Consider the following 20,112-nt stretch of genomic DNA (forward strand, 5'->3'; position numbering starts at 1 on the left):
GAGTACTATACTCTTGCATTTGTTTTCCACGTATCATTAACAAGACAAATCTTCAACCTATTCATTCATTATTGTAAAGTATAACTTAATGTAATCACAAGTTTACAACTCAAATTATACATACTGAATAAACATTTATTGCGGAGCAAAGTCATTGTAACAATGTCATCAATTTCGAAAAAAATAAACCCGATTAGACAGCGTTAATAGAAGGTAATGGAACACGCTTTCTGTATTCTGCAAGTGCCCACAATGGAAATATACTTCTATACATTGGATAATGTAACATGCAATTCCTCATAAACACCCCTGTAATTTCCTTTTTTTTTTTTTTAATCACAAGAGTAAAATTAAGTTAATTAACAAATGAGTATTATTTGTAATTAATATATAACTTGCAAAATAACAAAATTAAAATTTATGATTTTTGTAGGAGATTGATTATGCTACCTGCTGAGTAAAATCACCGTTTTCGAGTTGTGAGTTGATCAAAAGCTTTGCTGTACCATGTAAAGGAGTTGGATCCCTCTCCGCCTAATGTTGAAGTATTTTTTTTTTTTTATTTTTTTTTTTTTTTTTTTTTTTTTTTACAAAATTAAAGTAATTGTTAACAAATATGTAAGATGGAAAAACAAAAATGAAAAGGCAAGTTAAGCATAGTCATAAGGATTATTATTTGTCTATAATAGTATAATCTGGTGTTTGAGAGCCAAGTAAAAATATAATAATAGTTGTAAAGTTGACAATACGCAATTTGTCATTAATTTGCAAATTAATATGTACGGAGTAGTATTTAGAGATTTTTTTAAAAAAAATATGTATCAAAGTATATACTTCCTATGTTTTTGTATTATTGCACCATAGAGGTTGGGTATAAATATTTTGGTAGTGGAAAAAAGTAAGAGAGAGAAAAGTAAAAATACAAAATTGCCAATGTGACATATTAATAAATTAAAAAGTAAGTGTGAAAAAGTAAGAGTATGTTGGTATTTGTAGTGTGAACATAAATAATTTTTTTTTGTAAAGAGGACATGTTGCAATATTTGTTAAAATTCTAAAAAGGCAAGTGGTACAAATGTACAATAATAAAAGAACGGAGGAAATATGATAAATCTAAGCTAGGTTTGATATATACTAATAAAGTTATGAAAATACCTGTCCAGCATGAAGTAGACTTAGTAAATCCGATCCGGTTTGAACCAAATTAGATTTTCCTTCTAATGGCACAAATTCCTATGGTTTGCAATCAAAAGTTAAGTACCAAATAAACAAATAAAAAAAATGAACGAAATTTTGAATTGTGCTATCAAGTACGAACTATCAACTCTTTGAAATAATGCTGCAGTTGTAAAATTAGGGGTTTCGCCGGTGAGCGTCACACGAGGCGACTCCAATAATAAAAAGACTTTGATAAATTTAAGCATGAAGGTCGTGATACCTAGTCTCAGTGTGCACAATGCTAGCACAACGAGCCCTATATATCTTCTATGGGTCGTTTTATGCAAATGTATGTGCAAAGACACAATCCGTCTAAGTAATGATCTTTAAATAAACTAACAATGCAACAATTAATCCTATATATATATATATGTGGATAATTACCTTTTTGGGACATGAGATATGACTCTCACCCCATCCACCATCCTCCTTTTGTGTAGCAAGCAAAAATTCGACACCCTTTCTAACAGCAGCACAATTATAGTAAGTTTTACCAGCAGCAACTAGCCCTCCAAGAGCAAACCATGTCCCATATATGAAGCAAATTCCCCATTTCCCATACCTACATATAGGCCCTGTTTGGTTTGATGTAAAATGTTTTCATGGAAAATGAATTTTCCATTTTTTTCCCATTTTCCTTTGTTTGGTTTGTTAAGGAGTGGAAAACAATTTTTCAAGGATGGAAAATTTCATCCTTAATGATGGAAAACATTTTCCTTCTAAAAACAAGGGAAGCCATATTTTCCTCTCTCCTCCTTACCTCTTTTTTTACTTCCCTTTCATTCATCCTTACATTTCCACTCTTATTTTTTATTTTTCTTGGACTTTTCTTGTATGCAACCAAACAAAGGAAAACTAATTTACAATTGTGTTTTTCTTTGAAAATATGTTTTCCATGAAAACTAATTTTCCATTGAAAATGTTTTACATTAAACCAAACGGGGCCATAATGTAGATATTATGAGACCAAGTAAAATGTAAATTATAGGTAATACATACTCACTCATACTCAATGACAATGCCTTCAAAAAATTCTGTTGGGTTCAAAACCTGGAGATCGTGCAAATAAAAATTTATATCAAGATCATATTTATATTTAATAATTGGAAAATTAATCAACATTAACTTGTTATTACTTGGATCAATGAATTGCATGAAATTAACATAACTCACCTCCAACCATTCCTGAGCCCCTGCTGGTTCCCAAGCAGTTACCCCACCGTTTTTACTCTGAGATTAAAAATAAAATTTGCTGCCCACACAATTATATCATAACATAATGTATCTACATGATTTTATCATACATCTCTAAATTAATAAGAAAATATATTTAATGCTTATTTGCAGCTTTATGGGCTACATACAATATTATAGTACCCTAAAAGTTATTATTTATTAGACCGACTTTTTTAAAAGAAAAAAGAAATCTAAACATTCTATATCGAGTGATATCAAACTACTACAAAGTATTCCCTTTGTCCGTTAATACAATATCTCTTTTGAGCATTTATTCCTCACATAATAAAGAGAAAGAGGTATTGTATTAAGGGACGGAGGGAGTAGTAGAAAAATAGCTAGTGTGACAGCCAATTTCTACTCTACAATAACTAATTATAAAACTGCCATATTTATTATCAAACCCTTGGTTAATATCAATCAAATTAGCTATCTCGGTTATACTGTACTTTCTTCATGCTCCTACAATAGCAATGAATCTTTACCGTACCTGTAGAGAAAGGACAACATTGACAGAATCATATAGTCGTTCAGGGTCCGTCTTTTCTCCAACGACCTCCGGGGGTAACGTTGATAATATTAGACAACACTATATTTAATAGAAGAAACCAAAGGTTATATAGATAATTAAAGACGAGTATTAGTAAGCATGTTGAAGTGTAACTTCTCAAACAATACATATAAATGTCTCATATTGAAAAATAAATAAATAAATAAAGGAAAATTTGTCAAAAATAACACCACATTTCACCGGTGTTCCATAAATGAAACGACCTTTAGATTATTCCAAAATAAAACGACCTTTGATAAACATCTGCCAAAAATGAAACGTGATCGGTTGGTAACCAGTTTAATAGGTAACATGTGACACGTGTCACAATATCATTGGTCAAATTTTTTTTAACAATTTTGTTTTTTAAAAATAACTTTAAAATAAAAAAATACTTAAAAAAAAAACTAAAATTAAAAAAAGGCAAACCCCCATCCCTTAGCCGGCAGCAACCCCACCACCACCTGCCACCGCCCTGCACCCAAATCCACACCCCTGTGTCGGAAAACCCATTTCGCCCCTCTGCCGACCATCTCCACCCCTTCCCCCCTTGAACCACCACCAAAAAGTCAAAAACCCCTAAAACCACCACTCGATTTTGGGGTTTTAGGATATTCAGGTGGTGGTTCAAGGGGGAAGTGGTTGGAGACGACCGGTGGAATGGATAAACGAGTTCGCTGGCATAGGAAGTGAGTTTGGTCGTTTTCCGGTGAGGAGAGGAGTGTTTTCAAGGGGAAAGAAAGGGAATTTAGGGTAGGGGAAAGGTGGTTTAGGGGAAGGGGACGAAGGGGTTGGATGGTCGGGCACTAGCTCAAGAGAGGGTATCACCGACGCCGGTAAGGGGCTTAGGTTGCTGGCGGTGATGTCGGGCGATGGTGGGCTGGTGGGATTGCTGCCGCCTGCCGATAAGGGGAAGAGATTTTTGTTTTTTAATCTCAGTTTTGTTTTTAGTTTAGATTTTTTTAAAGTTATTTTAATTTAATAGTTGTTATTTTGAAATCATTATTATTAAAGAAAAATTAAAAATATTTTAACCAAACACCAAGTGACACATGTTAAATGTATCCTATAAAACAGGTTACAAGTTTTACGTTTCATTTTTGGCAAATGTGTATCAAAAGGTCGTTTTATTTTGGAATAATAAAAGGTCGTTTCATTTATGGAAGACCGGTGAAAGGTGCTTTTATTTTTGGCAAATTTTCCATAATAAAAGAGAGAGAGTTAAACAATAAGGCTAAGGGGCTACTCCTTCCATTGGATATGGTTTTAGGATATAATCTCCTTTAATCTTGTAAATTGGACTCTTTCTCTTGTTAAAAAGTGTGGCTCATGCCTGTATTTAACAGAACATCATAATGTGATTTACTTGTTTAACTAGGGGTGTTACATACCGTGAGGCTTTCAACAGTACTATCAGAGACTTGCCAACCGTGATCTTGATCAGAGAAAGTCCATGATCCCTTCGAAATATGGCGGTGCATAGCTTTAAAGTCACGCGATGGATTGTCTTTAACCTAATTTATAGACAAACATGAACAACATTAGCTAAGTATCATGTTTAAATTTACATACAACACTATCTGATTTTGGGAGTGGTGGATCATAATTAATAAAGTTAGCAAAAACAAAAGGTTATATGTACAAACTAACAATTTTTAGTCGCACCATCTATATTTCTATAACTTGATATTTTGTACCAAGCTAGTATTAGCTACTTTACCACTCACTCGCTCACAAAGTCCATGGTAATTCTATGATACTACACTACAAGAATCAGGTCGAATTCCGTCGGAAAGGTTCCGACGAACCTGAAATTCCGTCGGAATAACCAAAAATTTCGACGGAATTATATTCCGTCGTATAAAAAATTCCGTCGGAAATTTCCGACGGAAAATTATTCCGTCGAAAAATATTTACTTTCCGACGGATTATTTCGTTGGAAATTTAATTTTCCAACGGAATTTATATCCGTCGGAAATTTACGACGGAATTTCCGTCGGAAGTCCTTTTTTTTAAAAAAAAAAAATCACATTTCAAAAAGAAAACCCTAATACTGCTCCTCAGCTCTCCGCCTCTTTTCATTCCCCTTTTCCTTCTCATTCTCTGTCTCTCTCTTCTCCTCTTCTCTTCTCATTTCTCTTTTCCCTCAGTGGCTCTGCCCCTCCTCTTTTTCAATCTCTTTCGCCTCTCCTCTTCCATTTCCTCTTCTCTCCTCTTCCCTTTCCTTTCCTCTTATCTTTCTCTTGTCTATATCCGCAACAACATCAACCCGCAACAACAACGACGACCGCTACAACATCAACCCGCAACAACATCAACCTGCAACAACAACGACGCAACAATTACAAAGTCGACAACCACCGTCTCGAGCCACCTACTCTCAAGGTTTTTGTTTTGTAGATCTAGTTTTAATTTAGGTTAGATTGTAGATCTAGTTACTTTTTTGTAATTGTTATGTAAATTTATGAATTTTATTAGATAATTGTATATTTATATATTTCCTGTAATAAAATTAATGTATTTTAAAACGAAATTCTGTTTAAATATGTAGATCTACAGGTTTTGATTTATTTTGTGTGGAATTTTTCGATTTTATTGTTAATTTTTTGATTTATGGGCTAATTTTTGTTTTTTGGTGTTAATTTTCGATTTCGGGGGATTTTCGTTTTGTTGGGGTTTGATTTTCACGTTTATGGGTTTAATTTTTGTTTTTTGGTGTTTAATTTGCTGGGTTTGTGGTGGTGGTGTGTGGTGTTTAATTTACTGGGTTTGTGGTGGTGGTGTGTGGTGTTTAATTTACTGAGTTTGTGGTGGTGGTGTTTAATTTACTAGGTTTGTGTCGGTGGTGGTGGGATAAGGGTGGGTTTGTGGTTGGGGTCGGTGTGCGGTGGTTCTCGAGTGGGGGTGGTGGTTCTGGGTGGAGGCTGGTGGTTCTGGGTGGGGGTGTAGTTTTTTTTTTGTTTTTTATAGAATATTCCGACGGAATTTCCGTCGGAATTTTCCGGCGAAATCATATCTGTCGGGAATTTCCGACGGACTTGCCTGGGCCAGAATATGCCGTCCCACAGAAAGAATTCCGTCGGAAAACCTTTTTCCGACAAAAATTCCGTCGGAATAGGTCATTTTGCCGACAACACATATTGCGACAAGCGCTTCCGACGGAAACAGGTTTTTCGACGGAAAACGGGGTGTTTCCGACGGAAATTTTCCGTCGGAATTCAAATGTTTTCTAGTAGTGCTACATATTCACACATTGCACAATTACACAACATCCATCACACATTCACACATATCATTTATATGCAAATGGTTATAATAGAATTCCATGGAACGAAATAGGGAACTGAACAACTTGTACACATGAAAATTTCACTTGAGAGAAAGAATTACCTGCGACTCTTTAATGAAGAAGTGGCTTTTCTTAAGAGTAGGTCCAATTTCATCGAGGCTAAGATCTGAAGCTAGCAATGCTCGGACAGAAAGTGCACAATCCCATGCTTGACTTCCAAAACCCTGCATTTTTGTCATCACATTTCTTTTTTCTGGATTAGTATTCCCTCCGTCCCTTAATATAATGCCTCTTTCTCTTTATTATGTAAGTAAATACATGCTCGAAAGAGGCATTGTATTGTATTAAGGGACGGAGGGAGTAATGATTAATTTCCATAGTTTAGAGATTTTTTTGATGATAAAATCACCTGTATTTTCAACCCATCTTCAGCAATCCAAATGTAATCTTGGACTCTAGCAAGGTGTTTCTTGTAATGATCCCCTTTAGGTTCTTCCACCCAACATGCTAACATAAATAAAACCTACAAAATTCAATTCAATAATGTTTAATTTTAATCTTTAGTACTAATTTTTTCTAACCACCCATGCTACTTGTAAATTAATTATTATAAGTATGTTTCATACCTTCATAACACATCCCATGGTTATGTAACGACTGTTCTCATCTTCGTAATGAATGTGTTCCATTGTAACCTCGAGTGTCTTCTTTCGAATCAACTTGTTGAAAGGCCAACGAGTAAGGAGTGGCTCCGTAAAGACGTAAAGAGCATCCCACATTAAATCCTGAATCAATGGATGAGGATAATAGAGATCCTCCTATTTTGCAAACACCCATAGTAATTAGTTAGTTTGATAAAAGCTAAGTTAGACAACATTATCTATGAATATATATTAAGGCCGAGAAATATATATGATCTTACCGGTGCACACAAATGGCACATTTTCTTCCAATTAATTTGTTCAAAGGGCTCATTGTAGAGTTCTTCTCTGAATTGTTTGATTAGAGGTGTGATCGGACCTGTGAACCTTTTCCCATACAGGTACGACGTTGGCATATAAACCATTCGACAGTAGCACCACATTTTTGCTACATAACATCAAATATTGGTACAAGAATCTTCAAGAAATAATTTTTTAATCACTAACATAAACATGACACGTTACAAGATATTTATCATGAATCACTTAATCTAATACCTGGATGCATAGGGTGAAAAGACGGAAGGATCCAGAACTCAGGTGACATTGGATTGCTTCCACACCAATCAAACAAGCCCAGTATCTAAAATGGTAGAAAATGTTTTATTTGTTTGCAAGTCACATCAAATTTCAAAAAAGGTCAAGTTATGTGAAATTATGATATATGACTAATGACTTGACTTACAGATAGCCAAGTTTTTCCCCAAGAAGGGACATGGGTAACGCTACCATGATCAAGGATCCATTTACGAGCCCTAGGGCAACCGTTGTCGTCGCCCTCATCAGGTCCGATTCCAAGCATTCGCAAACAAATATAGTTGAGTGCAGTACAGAACATGGTACTATGTCCTTCAATATGCAATCCCCAACCTCCATCTTCATTCTATTATAATAAATTTTATGATTAGTCCATTATTTTCTTTAAGATATATTAAATTTATTCCCATGTTCAAATCAACACAAACCTGATGATAATAGATGTTACGAAGAATTTCTCTACGATGCTCTGGCCCAAAAACAGAATTTAGATCCCCTGTAATGTATAAGCAGAAAACCTGCATGACATTACATGTTATTACATTATAACTCTTGAAAACATCATTACATGTTATTACTCTCTCCATCCCTAAATTACATTCCTACTTCTCTGTATTATGTGAGGAATAAATCCCTAAATTACATTATAACTCTTGAAAACTTCGTTATAAAATGGTGCAATTATACAAATGTGATGTATATTATTAAAAGACTAACCAAGGGAGGGAGGAAAAATTGAGGGCCAGCATTTTCAGCAGGCCAATGGCCTTGGTCAGATTGCAGGGCTGTGAATACATTCACTGCTCTCTTTAGCGTTGTCGTCGCGGTTTCGTATGTGATCTCCTCCCCTTCTTCCACCTTCACTTGAGGTATGGTTTGCCTGAAGTTTTTCTCCCTCAGGAACTATACTTCAAATGATTAATTGCATAATTAGTGGTTTTGTATAAATAGAATGTTCTAGCACAAAGTTATTTTGTTTTATCAAAACTAAAGAAAAAGATAGTAGCATTTATTATTTCACTTAAAGTTAAAATTTCTCAAATTTTTTAACTTCGTGAACATTTTAACTAAACCCTAGCTCTCAATTGAACTTACTATAGTCGTGTTTGTAATAATTCTTTATAATGAAACAATTTATAAAATGAAATCAATAATCTAAATATCTAATACTACCCCCTTTTCATATTATTTGCAACAATTATATATTTTCCCTCTCTGTTTTATGTCAAATCGTTACAAATAATATAAACGGAGGTAGTACTAAAGTAATCCCCAAAACAATTTTGTAGATTTCACACCACATAAAAAAAATTCCTGTCAAAAACATCTTTTTTTTGTATACTATGATACAAATAATCCAATCATGTATTAATTGAATGCTCGGACATTAACTTGTAATTCCTCTGTCCCATAATATAATTGTTGTTTGTGTTTTTTCATGATATTTAAGAAATATAAGAAAAAAGTGAATGGAATAGATTAATAAAAGTGAAAAGTACAATTATATACTACCTCCGTTACACATTATTTGCAACGATTAGACATTTTTTCTCTCTACTTTATGTCAAATCGTTGCAAATAATATGTAACGGAGGTAAAATAAAAGTTAGTGAGAGAAAGTGGAAAAAAAAAATAAAGACATGTACAAAATTTAAGGGTAATTTATGAAATACAATAAATAAAGTTAAAAAAGTGAGGATATAATGGTTTTTATATACTATCTAAAAACGGATACAGAAACAACATTTTGAATATCTAAAATGAAAAAACATGAACTATATTATGGGATGAAGGGAGTATTTCTATATACTCAAGCCAGAAAATAAACCTGAAGACGCCATAAAATATCTCTAGAAGGCTTAGTTGTAAAGCGATTGTTGTAGAAGTTACCACGTGCTTTCTCCACCTCCTCCCTCTCCTCGGGTGTGCCCTGGTAGGGATCAAACTCCCAAGTTTGGCGCCCAAGAAAGTTACTTGTACTGTATAAATAAAAATCATTTGCACCTTCTCCTACCTTTAACCTCCACATTTTATGATCCCAACTTTAGTACGGGAGAAAATTTCCTGAGCAAAGTTTATAAATCACTTTGTTAGTGATCAAACTATGGTCTGGATAAAGAGTGAATACATAAACCACTTTATATAATACTTCAATTGATATTAATGACATAAACATACACTTTGTAACATACCCAGTATATACTATACTTTTTCCCTTTTTTTATTACCGAGTATTGCACCATATAGATTATAGATCGGGCACAATAATTTTGGTGGTGGGAAAAAGCAAGAGAGAGAAATATAAAAATACAAAATTACTAATGTAATCAACCAATAACTATATATTAAAAGACACACCAACAATGACACGTGTCATTTTCTGGTGTGTCCTTTAGTTTTTTTTTTTTTTTTAAAAAAAAATAATTTTTAGCAAACAAATCTTATACATAAATAGAAAATAGCAAAATAATACTTAAATTAAAAATTTGACACATCTTACACGTAAATAAAAAGATAGCAAAAATAATAGATATATAAGAGATTTGATATGTCTTTCCATAACATATACGGAGTACATTGGCAAATATAGAAACTAAAGTACATAAAAATATAGTAAATCAGATTTTTAATATAATTGTGCCATAATATTATGTACTACTTATTACAACAATAATTTTATTTATTTATATTTTTAATTATGTGTTAAAAAAATCCAAGACAGTTTTTTGAATTTCAAATATTAAAAAATAGATTAAATTAAAAATTTGATGTATCCTTCTACAAATAAATATTAACAACTAAAAATCAATGAAAGAGAAAAAAAAATCAAGTTCTTAACATAATTTGTGAATACATAGTGAGTATGGATGGGTCTCGGTTTGGCGGGTGGCGGGGCAGGGATGAAAATAAAAACCATACCCGCCATGGGTGATGGGGCAAGGGTGAATTTTAGGTTGTACCCGTTCCATCCCCGCTCCACCCCACCCGCCGCGCTTCATACCCGCCCCATCCCCACCCCATACCTATCTATATATTTTTTAAAAGATAATTATATACTTTTATGCTATTTCATATAAATAATAAATAATAATGTAAAATAAAGTAATAAATGTAATACATTATAATATATATAAAAAAATTTAAAAAGTGTAATATAAACAATGAATTTTTTTTTGTTGTATTTAAATTATGTATTGTTGTTGTATTTGGGAGGCGGGGATGGGTGGGGGTGGATATCCAAGTGGGGGGTGGGGTGGGTATGGTTTTTGCATTAGACTTGGCGGGGCGGGGATGGGGATGAGATTATTAGGGAGGGTTGGGATTGAAAAGCCAAAATCCGCCCCGCCCCATTGACATCCCTAAAAGTGAATATAGAAGTGTAATGTGCAACTTTTAAGAAACCCATTTGGTTAACGACAAGAAATTGTATCAATTTTTTTTATGAAATATAATATACATATTGTCAAATGCGTTTTAAAAATAACTACCGGGCTAATAGGCTCTTTTATAATAATTAATTATAGGGTATTTTATAATAAATTCATTACACCATATATTATTTTAGAAAAAATTCATTGTTAATTTAAAAATAATAATTAAAATTACCGTGCATGGCACGGGACCTAACAATCTGGTGTGTCATTAGTATTTAAAAAAAAAGCAATTAATTTAATAGAAAATTTATTTTAGGAAATTATTTGTAAAATATAATTAAAATATAAATAGCTATGATAATTACCTTTATTTTATATTGACATTCAATTAACTAATACGGAAAATATAATATTTGCATAATATTTTTAAAAAATATATGATCACTGATAAGTTTATATGTATGGATTTTTTAAACAAGACATTACAATATAAATATGATCACTGATAAGTGTATATGTATGGATTTTTGCCATAACTCACATCCTCTCCTTTTTTTTAAAAAAAAAAAAAAATTATATTCTTCTTTCTGTGTTTTTTTTTAGGAATTTATTTTAAATGATTTATTTTATTTTATTTTTTTATTCCTATAATAAATTTTTAATCTTTATCTTTATATATTTAGCTAATATAGATTTTCTTATATGGTTGAATCATTAGAATGTCAATTAAACATGTAATTCCATGTTTTATTATGTCAAAATGTCAAATACTTCATTATTTTTAATCAATTAAATATAACATTTAATCGATAATAAATAATTATAATAACCGTGCATGGCACGGGACCTAACCTAGTTTAAAACATATATACTAAACAATAAGTGTGAAAAAGTAAAGGCATATTTGATATACAATGTGAATAAAGATATTTTTTATCCTAAAATAAAAATACTATAATGTACTTAAAAAGAGCAAAAGGAGTACAATATTTATAAAATTTTAAAATATAAGTGATGCAAAAACGGTTTGACAGTTCGAGTTCGGTTCGATTTGAAATCGGTTCGGTATTAAATCGGGTCGGTTTGGAATCGATTTAAATGTTTCGCAGGTCGGTTTCAGTTCGGTTTAAATAGTTATCGGTTCGATTCGGTTTCGGTTTATTCTCGAACGATTTTAATTCGGTTCGGGGTGTAAACAGTTTGGGTAGTAAACGGTTCGGTGCAGACGGGTTGCGGTTTGTTAACGGTTTGGTGTAAACGGTTTTTATCCCGGTTCAAACAGTTTTGGGTTGGGAACGGTTTTGGGTTAGAAACAGTTCGGTTCTTTTTCGGTTCAGTTTATAACTAGTTCGATTCTTTTTTGGTTTAGTTTATAACTAGTTCGGTTCTTTCTCGGTTTAGTTTATAACTAGTAGGTTCTTTTTCGGTTCACTTTATAACTAGTTCAGTTCTTTAATGCTCGATCGGTAGTAAACATGTGTGCATAATTAAATTTCATTTAAAACACCTTTTTACGTACTTGATTTTAATATTCTCTTTATAGTAAGCACTTTGTAGCCGATTCGTTTATAAGTGATCCGGTTCATAAACGATTCGGTTTGGAAGCGGTTCGGTTTATATACAGTTCGGTGCAAATGGGTTGCGGGTTGTTAACGGTTCGGTGTAAACGGTTTTTATCCCGGTTCAAACGGTTTCGAGTTGAAAGCGTTTTCGGGTTAGAAACAGTTCGGTTCTTTTTCGGTTCGGTTTGATTTCAGTTCGGTTTAGAACTAGTTCGGTTCATTAACGGGTTCGGTTCTTATACGGTGTAACGTATTCGGGTCTGTTTGATTTCGGATTCATTCACATACGGTTCGGGTTGGTTTTTGGTTTCAAAAAAACGATTTTTAATCAGTTCGATTTTCATTTGGATCGGTTCGTTTCGGACAGTAAAACGGTTTCGGTCATACAATATTAAAAGAACGGAGAAAGTATATCTATATTATCCTTTAATAAATCACCCCACCTGACAAATTGAGTATGTATATACGAAATGGGCCAAATAAATCAAAATATTCAATAATCGTTGGGAATTGTACATTGCCAACATTGGTAATTGATGGGCCTTTATTTTGACATTGCCAGCTGAAACAACCCAAACTTTCATGCACCATAAAACAATGTGAGCAAACTGAGATATTTTAGAGCATGAAAAAAAAATGGATGAATGAGCTTAGGTACTCCCTCCATCCTTTTATTAGAATCTCATTTCTCACTTTTTATGGATTAAGATTTTTATAGATTGTTTAAACCATATGATTAGAGTACCAAATTACATTAAGTGCATTAAATAACAAGTGAGAAAAAAAAATTCAAAGGGGAGAAAACTTAATTCACCCACTAGGTAATCTACCCATGTGAGTTGGCAAACAATGTGGCATTGCTTATAATATGTGGCATGTACATGTCATTGAAAGGAATTAAAACACAATTAATGCTTTGTTGGAGGAAAGAGGATAATATTTTGGTATTTGTGGCTTTTGTTGTTCCTTCTCTCCCAATGACTGATTTTACCTCATCAAGCTACTAAACTAATGATTCAACAGGTTGCATGGTGAATAACTGAGAATCACTTGGCACCATTAATTTTCATTCTTAATTATATATATTTTTATTATTAATTTTTTTTTTTGAGAAAGATTAATTGGTAGACTTGGCCTACCCCTTTATCGTACTAGTGGAGACAACTCTATTTTATATGACCATGACTTAGAAAGGTATTTCTTATACGATCAACTTTGTTTCTTATGATAATATTAATTTCTATTATTAGTTGATACATAATTGAAGTATATTCAAGAATGAAGTTCTATCAATTGTTCTTCGGGTGCTTTTGGGAGGAACATTTGTTATATTAATTCTTATCAAGATACATTTGTTAATATTTATTCTTATAAAGATACATTTGTTAAGGAACAGTGCTTCGGGTTCTTCACATCTTCAAAAGATTTGAATAGAGAGTATCTCCTCCGGATTTTTTAAAATAGAGGATACGAGTACAACGTATAATATATTCTTAAAATTATATCTTATGAAATTTTCAATAAAATTTGTTACGAAATATAATAGTAAAAAAATGTTAAAATTTAATAAGTACTTGATACTCATAAGAGTATGATTTTACGAATGCATATTACGCGAAATAACCAAGCATTAAGATAAGGTATAACATCCAATAACATACGATTATAAAAAACGGTGTATACTAGTATGCTACTACTCCGTACCTTATTTAAGGAAAAAAGGGTGAACCTTCATAGCAAAGAAAACTTTATGTCATGATTGCTTATGTTATGAATATGAAAAATTGTTTATATTTCATCATACATAAAGTTGTTTCATGCATAATTATTAAAACATAGGGCATGTTCACATTAACTGAACTGAGCTGAATTGAACTTATTGGAGTTGAACTTGAACTGATTGGAGCTGAAGTGCTGAATTGAACTGAGCTAAAATGAATATTTTATGCGAGAAGGAAATACAGAGCTGAACTGAACTGAACTAAATTGATTGATTGGAGCTGAACTAAACTGAACTGAAATTAAGTAACTATGAACAGACCCATAATTTTGTTAGATACATTAAATATACTAACATTTAGGTTTAATAGAGGGAGTACAATATAACAAAATTGAATTAGAAGGGGACGTGATGATGAAGTTTAACAGAGGGAGTACGACAATATAACAAGCAATTAACTTAACCAAGACTTTGGGTGTGTTCTATTTTCTTTAATTTCACTTATCTGGATTTATCTGAAGTTAACTGAACTTATTTGAAATGAATTTAATTGATTTCATCCGAACTTTTTTGAATTTAGGGCATGTTCACTTCAGGTTAATTTCAGTTCAGCTCTAATCAGTTCAGTTCAGTATAGTTCAATTTAACTTATATCCTAATTTCCTTTTCTCATAAACTATTCATTTCAGCTCTATTCAATTTAGTTCATCTCCAAACAGTTCAGTTCAGTTGCATATGATCTAAATTTATCATGTTTGTTAGAATTTGAATTTGATTATTGTTACAATCGAATGTTTCTATCGAAGGTTCTTATGAATCCATGACACCTATATATGATCTGACTTTCAATAGCATCAAAATTTTAGATCATGCAAAACTCGAATTGCCAAATTGAAGCTTCAGTTAAGTTTGACTTGAGCTCGAATAATCCTAATCAAACCTAGGTCAAAGAACTTAACATGTGGCTGGTTAGATGTCAATCTAGCTAAATTATGTCATGGGATGCAATCATATGATTGACTTGGTAATTAAAGACCAAAATCCAAAAGTATGATACAAATCTAAACCAAATACAGATCCAATTAGTAATTTTGATGAGTAGATCCAAATCGGATTATAATTCGAAGTAAGTCAGATGAACTGTTTTCAAAATTAGGATCCGATTAGACTCGACTTTTCCAAATCCAATATTATTCAGGTAAGATTGGAATTGGTCTAAATAAAAACCGAACGATTTCAAACCTAAACGCATTTTATATTTCGTGTTGTTATCTAGATTATATATTCTAATGTTACATTTTACTATTTTTTTTTTATTTTAAACTAACCTTTATGTATTTTCCCAGCTTTATATACATGAATTTCATCGGTATACTATTAAATTCATCTTTTGGTTTGAACAAATTTAAACGCAGTTTGTTTCATTATTTATGTTATAATCACTTTAACTTAACATGTATTGATAAACTATTACATTTTTCCAAAATCCCAGTTCATATGGTAAATTTTATTTTTTTCTCATTTCTATTATCTTCATTTTTCAGTTAGAAAAAATCTACGTGTAAAAAAAAAGTTAGAACAAACTACAAGCATTTTCTTTCATTATTTAAATGTTTGTATTGATTTCATAATTGACGTCAAACTAAATTCTATCGATTTTATTTAATTTTCATACAAAAAAAAAAACAATATTAGCCTTTCAAAATACGAAATATTTGTTTCCTTAATTATGCCACTTTAATTTAATCATATTGCTTCAAATTAGTTATTATTCTGTAACTTAACTATAAATAAAGATTGGAAAGACTTTATGGATTATTTGTAGTATTGGAAAGTATATATATATTATAAAAAAATTAAATCAATATTTATGTTCGGAAATCATGAAAATCTTATACATGTATAGAAACTTGCTTTTATTGTTTTAAGTTTAACAAAAATAACTATGCTTGAATATGTAAACAGTAATTATATAGACATATTTTATACTTAAGATAAGCCAATGAGAGAGTGACATTTGTCATCCTCACGTTGAAGCGCTTGTCTTTTAGTATAATATATAGATAGATTACAATTTTTTTTTTGTTCAACCTGTTTCAAACTTGATTTTATATCTCGAGTTGTTGTTAAATTACAATTTTTGACATTTTAAAATCGTGACTATTTTATATGAAGAAAAACTACAAAGATGAACATATCTTAATCTTGTTTATGTTATTAAAGTATGCATAATTGTCTACCTTACAAAGATGTACATACATCTCTTTTAAAAAAATTAAAAATAAAAAATAAAAAATCCACAACAGATTTTTATTATAGACGTACATGTCTGCCTTCAAAAAAATTAAAAAAAAAAAAAATTAAACGTTTGACGTACGGTTATAGTGCTAGCATCAATGCATCATGTTAGCCATAATTCTAGGAATATACTAGTGTATATAAAATATTCTTTAAAGGTTTTCTAAAATTAAAAACAATTTTTAACCGCTAATTTAGGTAAGTATGCATATATATCTACAAAGATTAACATATAAAAAGATTGCACAATTTATATTCTACGGTTATATATGGCTGATATATATATTCTACGGTTATTGCATATATATTCTACGATTATAGCATTATATCAGCCATAATTATAGGAATATTTAGATGCATAATATTGTAGCTAATTGATCTGTTCATTAAAAAAAGATATGCTTAACCGCTAATTAAAATAAGAAAGCATAACAAATAAAAAGGATATGCTTCATAAAATTAGTCAAAGTAATTATTATGATAAAACGTTCACCACAAAGGATTATAAGATGAATGACATAGTAAAATTGTACATTATCCAAAAGAACCAATAGTAAAATTGTACTTTTTTTTAATCAAATACTCAAATGATATAAATAAGTAACTAGTCATTCTTAAATAATCTATTGTCCAGTTTGCTCGACTTTATCCGTCAGTTGAATTGGAACCTTTTTTCTCCTACTCGTGGGCCAAAATAGCTGTAACCTGTAAATGTTTGTCAAAGAGGATATAAACATACATGAATACATATAGATATATAATTATAACGTAACTAGTTTATGATAAGCTAGATTTTTTTTAGTCACTCACTTGGTCTCGTTGTTGTGTGTCCAGCAAACTTATGAAATACAACACAAAAAAAAAAAAAAAAAAAGTTAAACTCTTTGGAATCTAAAATATCAACAAAATAAGGAATATAATTTCTCAACAAAATACTCCGTAACTTACTGGCGTTGTATGCATTGGAGGGTTAGTAGTCATAAAATTTGCATATGTACCAATATTGGGTCGTACAACCTGCAAGGAAAAATTAAACCTTTTGCTTCGACTAATTATTATACACATCATGTATAATCCTTGCCAATAAATAAATAATCAAATTGAGAAAATGTAACGTACTGGAGCCACATGAGAAGAAGGATTGTAATTCATATTATGTCCATACATATCGATTATAATCCTGTTTAGATAACCAAAAATGCATTTTAGTTTCATTTAGCTTAATATTGAAACAGCGGCCTAAAAATTCGCTAAAAGTCAACTTACTTGTGAAGAGCTAGCCGTATAGTTTGACATCATTGAAAAGGGCATCCCACTTAATTGATATCGTTCCTATTAAAATAGAAAGACAATGTATTACAAAATAAAAGTATACACATATGATAAGGGAAGTTAATGCTTAAGTTAAATATACTCATATGAAAAACCAATATGGAACATTAGATTGAAAAAGATGTTATTAATATATAGCTGTTCATTTGTTTGTTGACTTGCATTCTTCTTGTATTTCGTAGTTTGTTTGTCATAGTCATACCCTTTTCTATGACTTGGTTTTTTTCCTTTTCCTCTACGATCTTCTGGATCTTTGACATTTTGTTGATTATCTACATTTTCCCTTTGATTATCTCCATCAACTTCACCTCTAAGTGAGGGGTGTCTTCCATAAACTTTACCAAGTGTACTCACAATCCGGGGTAGTTCTTGAGATTCTTCAACCAATGCTTTCACTTGTGGCCTCAATTTAACCAAATTCTCCAAAAGAAAAGAGTATGGTTTATCATCAATTGTTGCCATTTAGCCTTCTTGGTCACTACATCATAAACACAAACACTTCCATTATCATGGGATTTAGTTGCACTTGTATATGTAACCATACGCACTTGTTCTTGAAACTCTTCAAATTTTTTTGAGGTATAAAGACGTTAAAATACACTATCGCTCACAAATTCGGTGAAGCATAGGGTTGGCTTATTCATTGAACGAAATGTTTCATTTTCCTCCTCATTGGCTCGTTTTCCTAATGCAAGACAATATTGCTCAACAAATTCTTTCAAGGTAGTATTAAGGTTCACAAATGCTTTGAAAAAAAAATTCATGCTCTCACTACGTTGTGTACTAGACATTCCATTTTTTCTCAAACTCTTCAACATGAAGAGAATCATGGAGAGTCCGACGCAGCTCTCTACGGATTATATCTCTATCTTCATGAAAATTCAAGTGCATTTTTGCATTTCTCATAATGCCAAATGCACCATCTATGTTTTGTGTTTGGAAATACCTCCCTAATAGCACTCCCTGAGGTAAATAGAATATTTAATTATTTCAAAACAACATCAAGGTAGATACTATCACTAATACAGACAAATTCTAGCTACTAATTACCAACAAACACCACATATATAATTTATTATAAAATAAAGCAAGATTAATTAGTATAATATTATGCCTATCACTATGCAAATACACTTTTTTTTTTTTAAGGAAAAAGGAGATATATATTAAAACTTAATCATTCACCATAAGTTTGGGTAATGTTGCTATCAATCGTAGCTACACACAACAAAACCAAATAAAAGCTTAGCAAAATGTACAAACTGTTCACTGTATAAATTATTAATCCATGCATGCAAATATATATGCACAACAAGTTATTTACTGTACACATTATTAATCCATGCATGCAAATATATAAATGAAAAAGTTATGCAAGTTATTTATAAAGTGGTAGGAAGTTTACCTATAGCCATGCATTGATCTGTGACAATACCATTTGGAGCTTTTCCCGACATACAAGCTAGCCAGGTCTTAAACAACCAAATATAATTTTTCGTGTCCTCACCCGAAATTAGAGCACACCCAAGCAATATCGATTGACCATGATGATTCACTCCTATAAAAGGACAAAAGGGCATCCTATACCTATTTCTTAAGTATGTCGTATCAAATGATACAACATCTCCAAAATCACGATATGCAGCTCTACGTCTCCCATCCTCCCAAAATACATTTTTAAGAGTACCATCGCTTGTGTCATACTTGTAGAAATTTTTTTTGTCTTTAGTAGACATATCCATGAAATGCTTCTCCATAGCAAAAAAGTCTCCTTCTTTAAGGCACAAACGTCTATGCTTAGAAACCAAATTTCTACGATCTTTCTCAGAGAAGGGAACTGCACCAAATCCTCCATATCGTACCGCAAATGTAGCAAAATTTCTTCCAATAGGTACTCCTGCCTTTTCATTAGTTAGTATAATATCTTTGTTATGTGGACTAATGAATCTATAATTCCGCATAAATTTAGAATTTTAAGGGTTTATGGGATGGTTATGCTCTAACACTACCGTGGTGAGTTTCCATTCCCCGCTAATTTTGTCAAATGTAGCTGTAATTTTAGCTTTACAACCGGTAAATTCACTTCGTGTAGGCTTTGATGGATCCTTCCCCCTAGGAACAAACTTTCCTTCTTTCTTACACACTAGCCTCAACCTTGTGCAATCATACTTATTACCACATTCAGTACCTTTGACATTTTCTCTACTTATGATTTTCATTTGGAACCCATTTTGTTTTCCAAATTCATGATAATACCCAATGACATCTTCATAAGACCAATGACATCTTCATAAG

General features: G+C 31.7%; 1 pseudogene; it reads right to left on the bottom strand.

The window, feature by feature from the left end:
- Positions 1-24: 24 nt before the first annotated feature.
- LOC110712443 lies at positions 25-9,560 on the bottom strand (annotated as a pseudogene).
- Positions 9,561-20,112: the final 10,552 nt, after the last annotated feature.

Source organism: Chenopodium quinoa, unplaced genomic scaffold (genome assembly GCF_001683475.1).
Source record: "Chenopodium quinoa cultivar QQ74 unplaced genomic scaffold, ASM168347v1, whole genome shotgun sequence".
NCBI lineage: Eukaryota > Viridiplantae > Streptophyta > Magnoliopsida > Caryophyllales > Amaranthaceae > Chenopodium > Chenopodium quinoa.